The sequence below is a fragment of the Chrysoperla carnea genome, chromosome 1 (genome assembly GCF_905475395.1).
Source record: "Chrysoperla carnea chromosome 1, inChrCarn1.1, whole genome shotgun sequence".
Lineage (NCBI taxonomy): Eukaryota > Metazoa > Arthropoda > Insecta > Neuroptera > Chrysopidae > Chrysoperla > Chrysoperla carnea.
In genome coordinates, this window is record NC_058337.1 from 38,409,619 (window position 1) to 38,424,537 (window position 14,919).

General features: G+C 29.5%; 1 protein-coding gene across 1 annotated transcript in view; it reads left to right on the forward strand.

Annotated features, from left to right (window-relative positions):
- Window positions 1–14,919, forward strand: part of LOC123297134 (ATP-binding cassette sub-family G member 1-like) — an 82,104-nt gene that overhangs the window by 54,137 nt on the left and 13,048 nt on the right. The window lies entirely within an intron of this gene.

Sequence of the window (14,919 nt, forward strand, 5' to 3'; positions counted from 1 at the left end):
GACTTTGGTACTCATTTCAACAAGAACTATATTTATTTTTGAACTTTAATTGGTAGTTATACATTTATCTATTACCAATGGATGGTAATAAAAAAACTGGTTTTGGTCTTACGAAAATTAATTTTATATTTTGTTGCGTAGTAGATTATTTTTGCGAAATAATTTTCTTAAATGTTTGAAAGGGTCAATATTACTGCATTGTTCTATACAGATTGCAGTCCGTAGGTTTGGCAACCGTTAGCAACGTACTGCTAACAAATATCGGTAAACGGTGTTCGATTCTAAAATACGGAAACCAAATTATGTTACCAAGTGGATATTTTTTCACATTTTTTAATCATTTTCATGAAAACGGAAAGAATCTTCTCAATCGATGACTCGAAAATTGTTTTTTTATTTTATTTTACATGGGAAAAAGCCTTACCAATATTTAGGTATGCAAGATAGATCGGAGTAAAATAGCTTATAAGTACTGTTTTTTTTTCACGCATATATACACAATTATAGGCGACTTGAGACATTTGCAGAGTTAAGCCAGTAGTATGGTAGTCAAAATTGTGCCAGTTTCGAAAAAAATTGCGAATGACAGTACTTTTCTAAGAGGTTATAGAGTGCATCTAGCAACAATTCTTTTGTCTGCAAAATTTTTCTGACACCTCTCTCTAAAGATATACTCAAGAAAACCGAAATTTTCATGTTCAATTCAAATAAATTCCGTACTTAAAAATGGCCATATCTTTTTTTCCTCAACTCGGGTGGCAAAAGGATTCAAAAATTCATGATCAGCACAAAAAATAACCCCTTAGAAAAGAAAAACCATCAACAAAATCAATCAGGCGACTCGATTAAGTGTCGAAAAAATACATCATTTTGTGGATTGTAAATTAAATGGCAGTACGAATTCTACCATACATATTATAGTATATTGAATATTTTTGGACCTTATGCCACATTGTAACCTATCGATCAACAATCAGCCAATTACGGACGTCAAAAAACAGTATTAAAATTACTGTCTAATTTGTATTAAAATTAATAGTGTGTATTGCTCATACATGTAATTTGTGCATTGCTGTTAATTTCAGTTTAATTACTTAAATAATTTATGGTTATTATTACCTTATGTGGTTACGTAATAATATATATTAATATAAATATATATTTATAAAAAAAAACTCATACAAATTATTTACAATTACTTTTTTTTTTAAATTAAAATCATTTATAATTATGCATAATTCGTATGTACTAATGAATAGGTATAGATAGGTATAAGATTATTTAATTAAATCGTATAAAATATAAATAACATAAAAGGTGACAAGTTCTTGAGATAAAGATAAACTTTCCCTATTTAAAAAAAAAATGTACTGAACCAAAAACTTTAAAATTCACGTTTTTAGTAAATTAAAATGTGTAGTTTTAAAATTAAAAAAAATTAAAATATTGAAAATAGGTGAATTCTTTTTAAACAACACACAAGCAAATAGCATGAAAGTGGTTGATTATAAAATCTCTCACATAATAATCCTTGCAAATAATTCCCCAATAAAAATATCGTTAACATAAGTATCTCATGACAAAGATATCTCACCCACAAAGAAATCTATCTTCCTGATATAATAACAAGTGAAATTAAAAAAATTAAAAAAACTCCCGACTAGTTTTTCGGGTACGGAACCTTAAACTCGCTCTTGAAACATATCTGAGAGCACTCTCCATTAAAGTACCTATCTAAGAAAACAAAAAAAATAAAAATAGGTTCATTCGCTTAGGCGCTACGATGCCACAGACACACACAAAGACATAGCGGTCAAACTTATAACACCCTCTTTTTAGTTCGCGAGTTAAAAAATTAGCAACGGTTGACAATTTTATAAATTTGAAACTCATACTAAGCTATTCGCACCGTGCGTGATTCTTATAGGAGGCGTATGCATGGTAACGATACACTAACTTAATTATAGAATTGTATGTATGCATATATCATTGTATGGATTGCATTCATGACTTATATTGAAAATTTAATATTATTGTCTCACATATTTAAATAAATAATTATGATTATTTATAATAAAAATAAATATTTATGATTATGAATTTACATTTTAAAAATAATATTTGTGCAATTTGATTTCTTATTTTCACAATTTTTAATGCATTAAGTTTAATTAATTAGTGTTTTTCAATAATTTTAATTTGACATTTTCTATAACATTAGCATGTAAAGAATTGCAAATTAGTCATAACAGCGCCCTTTACCGCCAAAATTTTTCACTGGAAGCGCTAGCATCGATTTTATTGACCCTACCATGACTACACACAACGAATAACATTAACATGTAAAGAACTACAAATTAGCCATAACAGCCTCCTTTATCACCAAAATTATCCACTGGAAACGCTGGCATCGATTTTATTGTCCCTACCATGACTACGCACACAACGAATACCAATTTCCATGGTTTAAGTTAGCACATATTGTTGATCTTTTTTGTAAGCTCAAATTAGAAATTTTTTCAGAATACAAATAATATTAACCCCAGTGTTTAATTTTATGTATTAGATTGGGTTTAGTTTAATTTGAGTAAATTTACTTTTTCAATCAAATTTCAAAAAAAATCTCGGGATTTTTTGGTCATGCTTTTGTAGTGGAAAATACATCCTCGTTCGGGCTCTATAGTCTCTTATAATAATAGAAAGCAATAATTATAAATATTTATACTAAACTAATATACTTGGTTCGTGAGGGATATGCGTATTAATATACTAATCTTAGGGAAGCCAGCAACCACTTTCTGCTGAAGGATATGTAAAAGTTCAAAGTTCAAAGTAGATTCATTCAGATAAAAATTTAAGTACAAACATAATACAGAAGTGTTTATAGTTAATTCTTGAGTTTAAGTACCTAAAACCTTATTTTTACAAGAAGGATAGATACACTCGATTTAAGTTTATATACTTAGTTCTCGAACTTGCTGACCTTATCATAGTACAGTAGAATCTCGATAACTTAAACCTCGGTAACATAAAAACCTCTGTTACTTCAAAAAATACTATGTTCCCTTCCCATCAGAGCCCAAAACCTCTATAATTTAAAAGACGCAACCTCTATAACTTAAATAAATAATCTCTGTATAGGCCCTCAGTAACTACATAGAAACATGTACATACCTCTATATTAACTACGGTACATAGAAACATGTACATACCTCTATATTAACCTTTACCTAACATAGACTCTTGATAACTTAAAACCTCTATAACTTAAAATATTTTGTGTTTCCCTTGGACTTTAACTTATCGAGATTCTACTGTACTTTATAATGAATAGATACATTACTCACTTAAACAAATAATTTTTAAAATTTGTTTACGCCAACTTTTTAAAAAGAATGTCAAAAATTTATTCGAGTTTTGGAAGAAGACAGTAGAAATTAAAAAATAGCAAAATAAGGAATTTTAATTGAATCTAACACACTTAAATAGGCGGAATTCTGCATGAAGTATAATTATTTTAATTCAAACACTCTTCAGATAAAATTAAATATGCATATTTCATGTTAATTTTAATCAAAACAAAAGTTTAATATTTGTTAATGATTGTATATATTAGTACAAAAAATTGTTAGACAAAAATATTAAAATTATATGATAATTAATAAGTTATACCAATTTGGAAATTTCCTTCTAAATCATTGTTGGTAATAAATTTTTTTTAAATTGGGTTACAAAAAAAAAAGTTTTATTCTTGTGAATTTATACAATTATATATTTAAGTTTCATTTCATCTACGCGTGTTTCCTATTTTGTACCTAGTACTGTTTTTCCTGCTTTTACTTAACCATTTTAAATATTGCAAAAAACATGAAAATTGGAAAGTTCAATTTTTATACCATGTATTTGAAATACACCAAGTTATACTTAGTTTAGTCCCAAGTTTGTAACGCTTAAAAATATTGATACTATCAACAAAATTTTGGTGTAGGTGTTCATAAAATCACCTAATTAGTCCATTTGTAGTTGTCTGTCTGTCTGTCGCCTGTCTGTCCGTCTGTCATCACGATTACTCAAAAACGAAAAGAGATATCAAGCAGCTGAAATTTTTGTATCATGTTAAGGACGTAAAAAGTGAGATCGAGTTTGTAAATGAGCCATATAGGTGAATTAGGTCTTGTAAACCGTTAGAGATAGAACAAAAATTTAAATGTAAAAAATGTTCCTTATAAAAAAATAAACAACTTTTGTTTCAAACATTTTTTCGTAAACATCACTGTTTACCCGTGAGAGCACAAATTATGCGCAAATTGTGTAGTATGTATTATATAAGAATATCAGTTATATATGTGTGACATGTATGTTTGTGTAATGTGACAGAGTAATCAACACTGTCTATACATGGTATTTCAACAATTAACTGAGTCAATTGTTTGTTTTCACTTGTTTATTTTTATTTTACCTTGGATATCATTTACCTTGCTATAATTCAGTATTATAAAATACTCTGTTGTTGTAGCAAACAGCACAAATTTTCAGATCAAGTTCCTTTAAAAAGATTTTTTCTCTGGTTCGTACCGATCTTTACACTTGAACATGATCATTAACAGATCATTAGACTTTTTTGAGGCTAACCTTGCTTGTGTGAAAGTTTGCTTGTGCAAAAATTGATTTTCAAGGTGGAACGATATATCCAACTATACCTTATTATGTTGTTTTTCTAGCAATACACAGAAAATAAAAAGGGACGGATTATCCGTAAGTCAAATTAACCACGTACCAAAGAACGTGAAGTTTTAAGCAAAGAGCTAGTTATTACCATTAGTTAATATTTAAAATATATTAGTTAAAGTTTATTACATATAATATATGGTGAGATACATTTGCCAAGGACGTTCTCGACATTTTATACGCCTCTGTGTGTTTGAAGGAGAAGTTGACTTAATTTGAACTTGTCTTTAGTATATAAAATATATGTATTTAATAACAAGATGATATGTATATATCGTGTCGCGTTTTTTTTCCAGACTCCTAAAGTTTAAGAACTCCTAAACTACTGAACCCATTTTAAAATTGATTTGCACACCGTGTGAAATTTCATCCAACTTAATAGGTAGGATAGCTTACATCTCAATTTATAGTCGCAATAATATTTTATTACAAATTATTATATTTTATTGCAAATTATTTGTCTATTATTTTACAGTCACAATTATCTGTTAGTTCTAAACGATTTTAACAGATGGCGATATCTGTTGACTGGATTGAGTAAGTATTCAATAGAATATAGATAGAGCTAAAATATGTTAAAAATACAAACGTTTCATATAAGCTACAATTTAATAGCATAACCACCACGTGTTACTGAGGCTAAGGTATAAGCTAAATTTATTTTGTAATAAACGAAATACAGTGAAATTCAAATATTTTTACTTTTTCAATTATTAATTCCTTTGTATTAAGTTTTGCTTAATATCAACTGTACGAAAATTTTGATCAATCGTGTTGAAAGTCCTTCCCTTTCAAATCCCAATCCAGTGGATTCTTATACCAGCTTTAACGTTCCGTCTTCGTTCGTAAATAATAATTTCATTGTATTAAGGGGTAACCGTAGTAGAAAATCAGTCATGGAGGTCGTCATGATTTTTTACAAATGGCATCTATGTAAAAAAGCATGGTGGTCTTCATAACTGATATCCTCCTACTGTTCCCCTTGAATAGTTTACTACAATGTAATATAACAAGAACCTTAGCCACAGCAACGTGTGGCCAAGTCTGCCAACGTGTGGTCGGGTCTGCTAGTATGTATATAAATCTTAATAGTTTTTAAGATGTATTGTATTCACTTATAGAAAAAAATTGGTGATAATAATAAACTTATTCATGATTATACATATTTTTCATTAATTCAATAATTGTTTTCAAGTAAGGTACTTGTGTGCATCTCAAAAATACAATTAAATTATTAAAATAACTAGCTTTTACACAAGGCTTCGCCCATGATAATGATTCATTTCAATGAATTCCATAAAAAATAATTTGGTTAATCATTGATTCTTTTAAAGAACCTAACTTTGCTCATATATACTCACTTCTCCGCTCTATATCCTACTCACAATATGTATTATAGAAAATGCCAAAATCCATATGCTATCATTTAACCCCTTTGTCCTCGTTTAGCCCGCCCCCTAAACATCAACTTTGCTCTCATCGCTAAAGAATAATATAAAATACAGTAAACTATTGTTTTGTTCATATCCCAAATATCAATTTTTACATCAACTTCAAAAATAACAAAGTTTCATATAAACTTACCCCATATTTTACCCCTGAAGGCTGAGTTGTCGAAAATAGTCATACAGTAAACTTTTGCTTTGAACCACGAGCCCATATATCTTTTTTTACATTTCTAGGTCATATCAACTTCATAATTGATATGACCAAGTTTCATGCAAACTTTCAACCCTCATTTAAACCTCTTTAGGGTATGCAATTTTTGTTACCCAAATCGAAGACGAAAAAATTTACCTTTTTACATTTTTGTTAAAGGTATCTCATTGAAAAAATCGAGAAAATCTTTTTGATAGTAGAACTTTGTTTTCATATCCCGTTTCACAATGCCACGTGATTTCTCATAGAGATTAAAATTATTGTTATTTGTCAACTTGAAAACAAATATTAAATTGAAAAAAGAATTAAATTAATGTCAATACCTTAATCATAAAAGAAAGGTCAAGTTCAGAATAGGTGTAAAAACATTTTTTGTTTGTTTATTTTTTATAATAATTGTTGATACCATTGTTCAATGATAAATAATAAAATGAAATGACTAATCAAACTTTATTCAATCATTAGAAAAAAATCATTTATGCAATTGAGTTTCAATAACGTATATATTTGTTTTGTACTGTTTTTTTAAGGTACATAAATGTGTAAAAGACATCTTACTGTACAATTTCAAAAGCAATTGGATCGTAAGCTAGAAATTGGATCGTACGTCAAAGAACATATGAGTCAACCAAGAAATAAACGATTTAGTATAAGCTAATGTTTTATAATATAAAATATCTTATTGACTAGCTCTACCGACTAGGGATACGGCTAATCTGTGGCCGCTGCTTAAATTAGTATAAGGAAAACATGTTAACATTACTCTTTATTTTGTTAGTTGTTCGCCTATTTGACTATCATCTTATTGGATACTCTTACGCTTGGATTTATTATGGCGGATTTGAAGTGAGTTATTAACCGAATTGTGAATTTAAATGCAATAGGGTATTATCGTTAGTCAAAAATAAATCATGAAATTTGAAAAAAGTTAAAATTTATGTAAAAATATACTTTAAAATAATAAAATATTCGAATTAAAAATCGTAATTTTTAAACTGTATATCACGTGACCTAAAACGCGGGTAAGCCCTGCTGTGATGTCATAGCGGTATGAGTCATAGACCATCAGTTAGTTCAGTGTAGACAGTTGGGTATAATATCTACATAGATAAGTATTTATATTTATATTATATTCAGATAGCTATGAATATAGTTGTCAAAATTATTTGTGTTATTTCGTATTCGTTGTGTGCGTAGTCATGGTAGGGACAATAAAATCGATGCCAGCGCTTCCAGTGAAAAATTTTGGCGTTAAAGGGGGCTGTTATTACTAATTTGCAGTTCTTTACATGTTAATGTTATAGAAATGTCAAATTAAAATTATTGTAAAACACGAATTAATTAAACTTAATGCATTAAAAATTGTGAAAATAAGAAATCAAATTGCACAAATATTATTTTTCAAATGTAAATTATCATAATTATTTATTTAAATTTGTTAGACAATAATATTAAATTTTCAATGTAAGTCTTAAATGCAATCCATACAATTATATTTGCATCCATACAATTCTATAATTAAAGTAGTGTATCGTTACCATGGAAACGAAACTCACGCACGGAGCGAATAGTGATACCCATATTACGTCATCAAATTGGATGCCCGCGTTTTTGACAGTTTAAAAAAAGGTTTAAAATTTAATTTAATTAAGTTTTTTGCAAGAAAGCGTGTGTATTTTTCCGAAATAAATTTTTGGTGGTTTTTTATTAGCAAAATCAACATTTTGAAGTACTTTTTCAAAAATAGTGGAATAGCCTATTATAAAATGTATATTATTTATCCAAAATGCATATTTTTAATTTCTTATAAATCAATTTAGGCCACAAAATTTCCTGCTCTTACGTATCTAATGCCGTAAACCGCATTCAAATCTAACTTTGTTCAAACTTTTCGAACTTCATTGCATCGTTTTTGCGGCTGTAGATAATTTTCTTTGAATAGAGAATATGCAAAAACATGTATTAAAATACACGTTGAATTAAATTACGTGCATTCATGAGATAAGTTAAACATTGTAATAAATCTTCATATCAACATTCTACAAAATCATATCACGTGTTTTTATGGATAAAAAAGAACTTTTTAATATTACAAATCTCGTGAATCGAAAGTTCGTGAGTATAATTTCCATTCTCATCTTTCAAATTCCATTAAAAAAAATTCCACAAAAACATCACGTGTTTTTCCGATATCGATAAAAAAGGAATTTTATAAATGTTTAGATTCAAACTCTCGTGTTTTTCTTAATTAGTACTCACATTTTATGGAGATTTTATGAAATTGTTATTGATCACAGTTTCATCACAACATTTAATCATGTAAGTACTTAGGTTTTATGAATAAAAAATAATTTTCCTGATTATTTTGAATCGTTTATATATGAGTTAAAACTTACATTTTTACCCGACTGTCAAGAAGTGATTATGTTTTTCGCGCGTATCTTGTATTTATGTATGTATGTATATTTGTTGGTAAATTTCTTTATTACCTCGAATCGTCCAAAAAGCTCGATGAATTTCGACATTTCCGGTATCGTTCTATTCCTCATAAAAACCAAGTGGCCTTAGGGAAGTGTTTGAACACAAAAAAAAAATAATAAAGTGGCGGATTTTTGGCGCGAAATAGTAATACGTTACAAAAAAAAAAACTGGCTCAGTTTGACTACTGACTGGGAGGTTGCAGGCTCAAATCTAGGCAGCGGTAGTCTGGTTAGTTATAATTAATGAGGCGGTAAATTGTTCACACTGTCGACGCTTGGATAAGAACAAAGTAACGGACTTTACCCACATCACAAATTGAATTGTATATTCGGATGTAGTTTAAAATAAATAAGGATTAAAAATAATGATGTGGGTAGCCTCTGTCATAGATGGACGTCTCAAAACCCCATTATTGCTATTTTATTATTATTAATAAAGCAAAAGTTAACCAATATCGAGTAAGGCATCAAAATAATGGAAATTTAAAGGGGGGAATTACAAAAATATCTATAAATTTTAATATAGTATTATAATAAGAGCCCCACTTAAAGCAAAAACCCGACTGTTAAATAAAATCTGAAAAGAAAGAAACAATTCCAGTAACATACATAGCGACTTTAACAGTCGGGGCCCATTAATGGAAAGGTTTGAGCCTGTCTAGATTATAATAGGCCTATAGGCGACTGTTAAAGTTGCTGTAAACTACTGAACTTATTTTTTTCTTTTCATTTTATTTAACACAGTCGGGTTTTTGATTTTTTTAATTAGTTATTTTTATGAAAATTGCTTATAATATTTATATGTTTATTTCATCAGGTGTTTTTCCTTCATCAATGAGGAAAATATTGTGCTGAATACCTGCATATTAAAGCTTATTTAAAATTTATAGCAGTGATAACTTAGCATATTTTCTCGAATTTTGTCAATTTTTTAAACTGATGACCTGTTTCAATTCTAGCTTTCAAGAAGTAATTTGACTGATGGTTCGTATTATTCACCTAAATATATTCCGTTCTTTTAAATACCTCTATTCTTAGGCCGTAACTTTTTTCTTTCAACTTAAAATCCATCGCTCCTCTCGCAGAAGGTACCTAATATACCGAAGTAGCGAGAAAGCAGTAGTTAATAAAAACTTCCATTTTCCAAAAATTAATTCAACCATTCCAAATTTATTGTCACTAAGAAATTTGAATTCTTTTAAAAAAAAACTGCCACGTACCCATAACTTCTGGACGAGACAGTGAAACATGATGAAATTTTTTGAGAGGGCTTGGAAAGCTTTTGGTATTTAATAATAATTTTATTAAATTTTTCTCACATATTAATAATTTTAGAGTTGAATTTATGAAAATGAATTTAAATAAAATTTCTATAATATCATCTAACTCACATGTTTTTTATTTTTATTTTTTTGTGTTGTTTACTTTTAATCATGTATACAATATTTATTTACATCAAAGTCTCTCGATTATAATTGACGATTTTAATATGATACATACAGCGTAAACTAAATATTGACAAATATCTTGTCTAGTAATCTTAATTAAAGAGAATTACACTCGAACCAGGACTAGATTTGCAAGGCGCTTGGCATAAATCTAAGAAGTCCGGGTTCGTGTCCTGGTTCGAGTGATTTTTTTCAATTCTCTTTAATTAACCCACATGTGTTTAAGGGTTAAAACTGACATTTAATGAAGATTGTTATAAATGTTAAAGATTTACCAACAATATTTTATAACAACTTTACATATTCTTCTTTTCTCGATTAAAAACAAAAAATTTTCTGAATATTTTCATGATTCCATTAAAATAGTTTTCATGTTACCATTCAAATCTTTTAAAAGATATGCAAAATAAATAATTAATTTGTTTTTATAATGACCGTGAAATTATAATAAAGACGGAGAATAGTCACAACAAATAATGCATGGGAAAAATACTCAAGATTGATGTGTTTTTAACTAAATTATTTAATTTTTTTTTTGTTATCCTTAGCCTAAATTTGTAAAAAATATAAATATTGCTTTTGATTGTGAAATTTTATATATTCCTAATCTTTATAGTTCAAGGTGAGTAGATATAAAATTTATTAGTCATAATTTTGCAAAGGAGATTTTAAGAAATAACTACATTATACCGAAAAATAAATGGAAATTTAAATTTTTATGAAGTTACAAACAGTTATGAGAAAAATGTTCGAATCAGGATCACTCTCAAATTCATTCAAACAAGTTATAGCTTTCAGATTTTGAACCAGAAAGGTGAAAAAAATAAATACTTAAACTAAGAGATTAAATGTCCAACTCAAGAGCGAAGGTGAAAGTCGACAATAGTCTGAGCGAGCCTTTCAACATATCGTCCGGAGTTAAGCAATGAGGGCTGTCCACTACATTGTTCCTCATAGTACTGCATAAAGCAATACAACCCATTGACCAGAGAGGAACCATCTTCAACAAGACCACCCAAATATGTGCATATGCGGACGATATTGCCATAATAGCGAGAACTAAGACCGTCTGATTGACGTGTTCAAGGAAATAGAAAAGAACAGTAAAGAGTTAGGACTGAGTGTCAACGAAAAGAAAATTGTCTACATGTAGATATATGTCAGCCTCACCCGATCGGACGAAAGTCCAAGACCTTCAGATTGAAAATGTGATATTTAAAGGAGTCTCTTCATTCACTTATCTCGGAGAACAAGTAAATAACGAAGGAAAAACTAGCACAGCGATAAACGAAAGACTCCAGACAGGCAATCGAGCATACTTTGCAAATGTGAAGCTCTTGAAAAGCAAGCTGATTACAAGAAGGACAAAGTTGAAAATATACAAGACTTTGGTTCGACCAGTAATAACCTATGGGAGTGAAAACTGGACACTCACGGTAGAAGATCAGGAGAAGATAAGAAGGTTCGAACGGAAAATAATCAGAAAAATCTATGGAGCGGTACAAATCAATGAGACAGAATGGCGTATCCGGAGGAAAAACTAGCACAACGATAAAAGAAAGACTCCGGAGAGGCAATCGAGCATACTTTGCAAATGTGAAGCTCTTGAAAAGCAAGCTGATTACAATAAGGACAAAGTTGAAAATATACAAGACTTTGGTTCGACTAGTAATAAGCTATGGGAGTGAAAACTGGACACTCACGGTAGAAGATCAGGAGAAGATAAGAAGGTTCGAACAGAAAATAATCAGAAGAATCTATGGAGCGGTACAAATCAATGAGACAGAATGGCGTATCCGGAACAACAAAGAGAGATTAGAAATCCTGGACGGTGAAGATATTGTTAAGTTCATCAAATCCCAAAGACTCCGTTGGTTTGGGCACGTCCAGAGAAGGGAAGACGCCAGGATGTCGAAGAAGATACTTAACGCCAAAATCTATGCTACCAGGAAGAGAGGAAGACCAAGGCTCAGATGGATGGACTAGGTGCTAGATGATTGGAGGACAATACGAATCACTGGATGGGGAACCAAGACCCAAAACCACACCGTCTGGAGCCGCATTGTGGAGGAGGCCAAGGCCCACGTCGAAACCACATCTGAAAATTGGCAGGGAGCCAATGGAACCGATTTATTGCCATTAAGGCGGAACAAAGTTCGCCGGGTCAGCTAGTAATATATAAAATTAAGAGAAAAATATCTTTGTCTTTCAATTTCTGGACTAAAGAGCTTATTTTCTATCATCAAAACATTTGTTGAACAATTTACAAAACAAAATGCACACTTGAAACAAATATGTGGTTATTGCAAAGCCAGTATATGTTTATCAGTATTGTTTATCTGTTAAATAAATGTTTTAAAAAAAAAAACTTTTTTAAATCCTTAAACATGCATATTATCCGCTATCAGAATTATAATTTTTGTTTACACATGTAGGCTAAGTACTCCCTGGCTGCACTATTTTTCTTACGACAAATTTTGTACTTACATTCAAATTTACTAATCACACGCAATTATGTAGCTTTTGTCGTTGCACGGAAAATCGTACAGAAACAGGCAATGAAAGTTACATTCGTAAAAATATTAATAGTGTGTGCAACTCGAATAGTAAAAGCTCTCACTTTGTTTATCATTTCTAGACCAATTTCCGTGTGAAATTAACAATTTATTACACTTGTTACACAGTATGTGTTTATAAACAAACGTAAACGCTAATTATATATAATTTAATAAGTTTTATGTTAAAATCTTGTGAATTATGCTCTTAAGAAAAATGTATAAATAAATAATTTTTTATAAAAATAATTTCCGTATGACGTCTTGATTTTGTATACAAATTACATAATATAATACTAAATTAAGAATATAAATTAAAAAAATATTAAACTGTGCCCTTACGCTCTGGGCATGGAAATAATAATAAGTTATAATTAATTGTCTAAAAGAAAATATAGATACATTCAATTGAGTAGTAATTTATATTAACACTGATTTAATGGTTAGAAATTAATATATTTGACATCAAGTCAATGGCGTCATGACGGATGAAGTAGTAAAAGAATTGTTGATGGCTGAATATCTGGATAACCCGGTATTTTTTTGATTTAAAAAAACACAAATTTTATTACTAACATAAGAACCGTTTAATATGTCTCCTCACAAATACCAATTTGAATGTCCCGGTAATGTACGTACTAAATTTCGTTAACTACGATATACGTATACCACAGCAGCTATATATCAACGAAAACTGACATAACCACACGGACTACACTCTATACAATACATACGAAACGAACCACGTACAATATATATATACTCGCCAATAAGAAACAGCCGTCAAAAACAGCCGTATTTCGCAGTAAATGTTTCAGTTTTCCCTGAAAACGCGGATAAAACGACGTTTTCTAAAATTAAAACCTATCTAGATTGATTTTTCGCCACAATAATCCTCTGAATACCAAATTTCGTGAAAATCGTTGGAGCCGCTTCCAAGATTAAAAATATATATAAAAGAATTGTTCGTTTAAATATATAAGATAAAAAATATTTGACATAGCTATAGATTCGAAAGTATTATAGACACAGTATGCAATGTTCGTGAAGTAAGTAGGTACGATATACACCGATTAGCCTATATTTTTAAAATATTGTAGTTCAAAGTTATTGCATCATACGACGATTAGCAATGAGTTTTCTTCGGTCGTTGCAAGTAATTTTCAAAATATCATGGAATAATTGAAAATAAAAACAGTTATGTTATAAAAGTATGGTGTAAAAGCTGGCAATATCAAAAAGAGATGATTTTAAGAATGGATTGACTTTGAAATTATTTTTCTTCTTGAAATTTCTTCAATCTCAAAAAAAGTGTAAAAATTGCTGATTAAAAAAAATTCAGAAAATTATTTTAAATCATTTTATATCCTTTAAGCAACATAAATTATAAAGGCCAGACAGTTTTTCCGTTGCTAGTAGCGAATCAGATATTATTCTACTAATTTAAAAAAACAAATTCAATACATTCAAGGGGGTTGGGATTTTCATATGACTTTTATAATTAAAGAATAACTTGACAGACATAAATGTGGTTGCTTTATTAACGTGCATTCCGTGTTAATTAACGCAACCTCTCTCAGTTGCAAGAAATACTTCATCCCTGCCAAGTTCAATAAGGAAAGAAATATTCGAAATTCAGCCGTCTTAAAATGAAAAAATTGATCCTCGAAAACGTTGTCAGTTGCCGTACTATTAGATATTTTCATTCTATTTTTGACAAAAGAAAATTTGTTCAACAACTCAATTCCTGTGCGCCTTTTGGTTGCCTCAAGAAATCTGACAGATCACTTTAGTATTTTAAGTTTAATTAGTGACATTTGTAATTTAAAAAACCCACACTTAAGTAAAATTGCCTAATAATACCGAATTATTAGATGCTGATATGTCAGGTATTGTTTATTAAAATTATAAAAGGAATTGAAAAAATTAAATCATTACCATCCAAAATGATTGTAACATTAGGTTTCGGATAAGAATTTCATTAAAATTAAGTAAAGAAAAGAATTTGTTTTAATATTTCTCTCCTTATTTCTAATACTTTGATGCAGT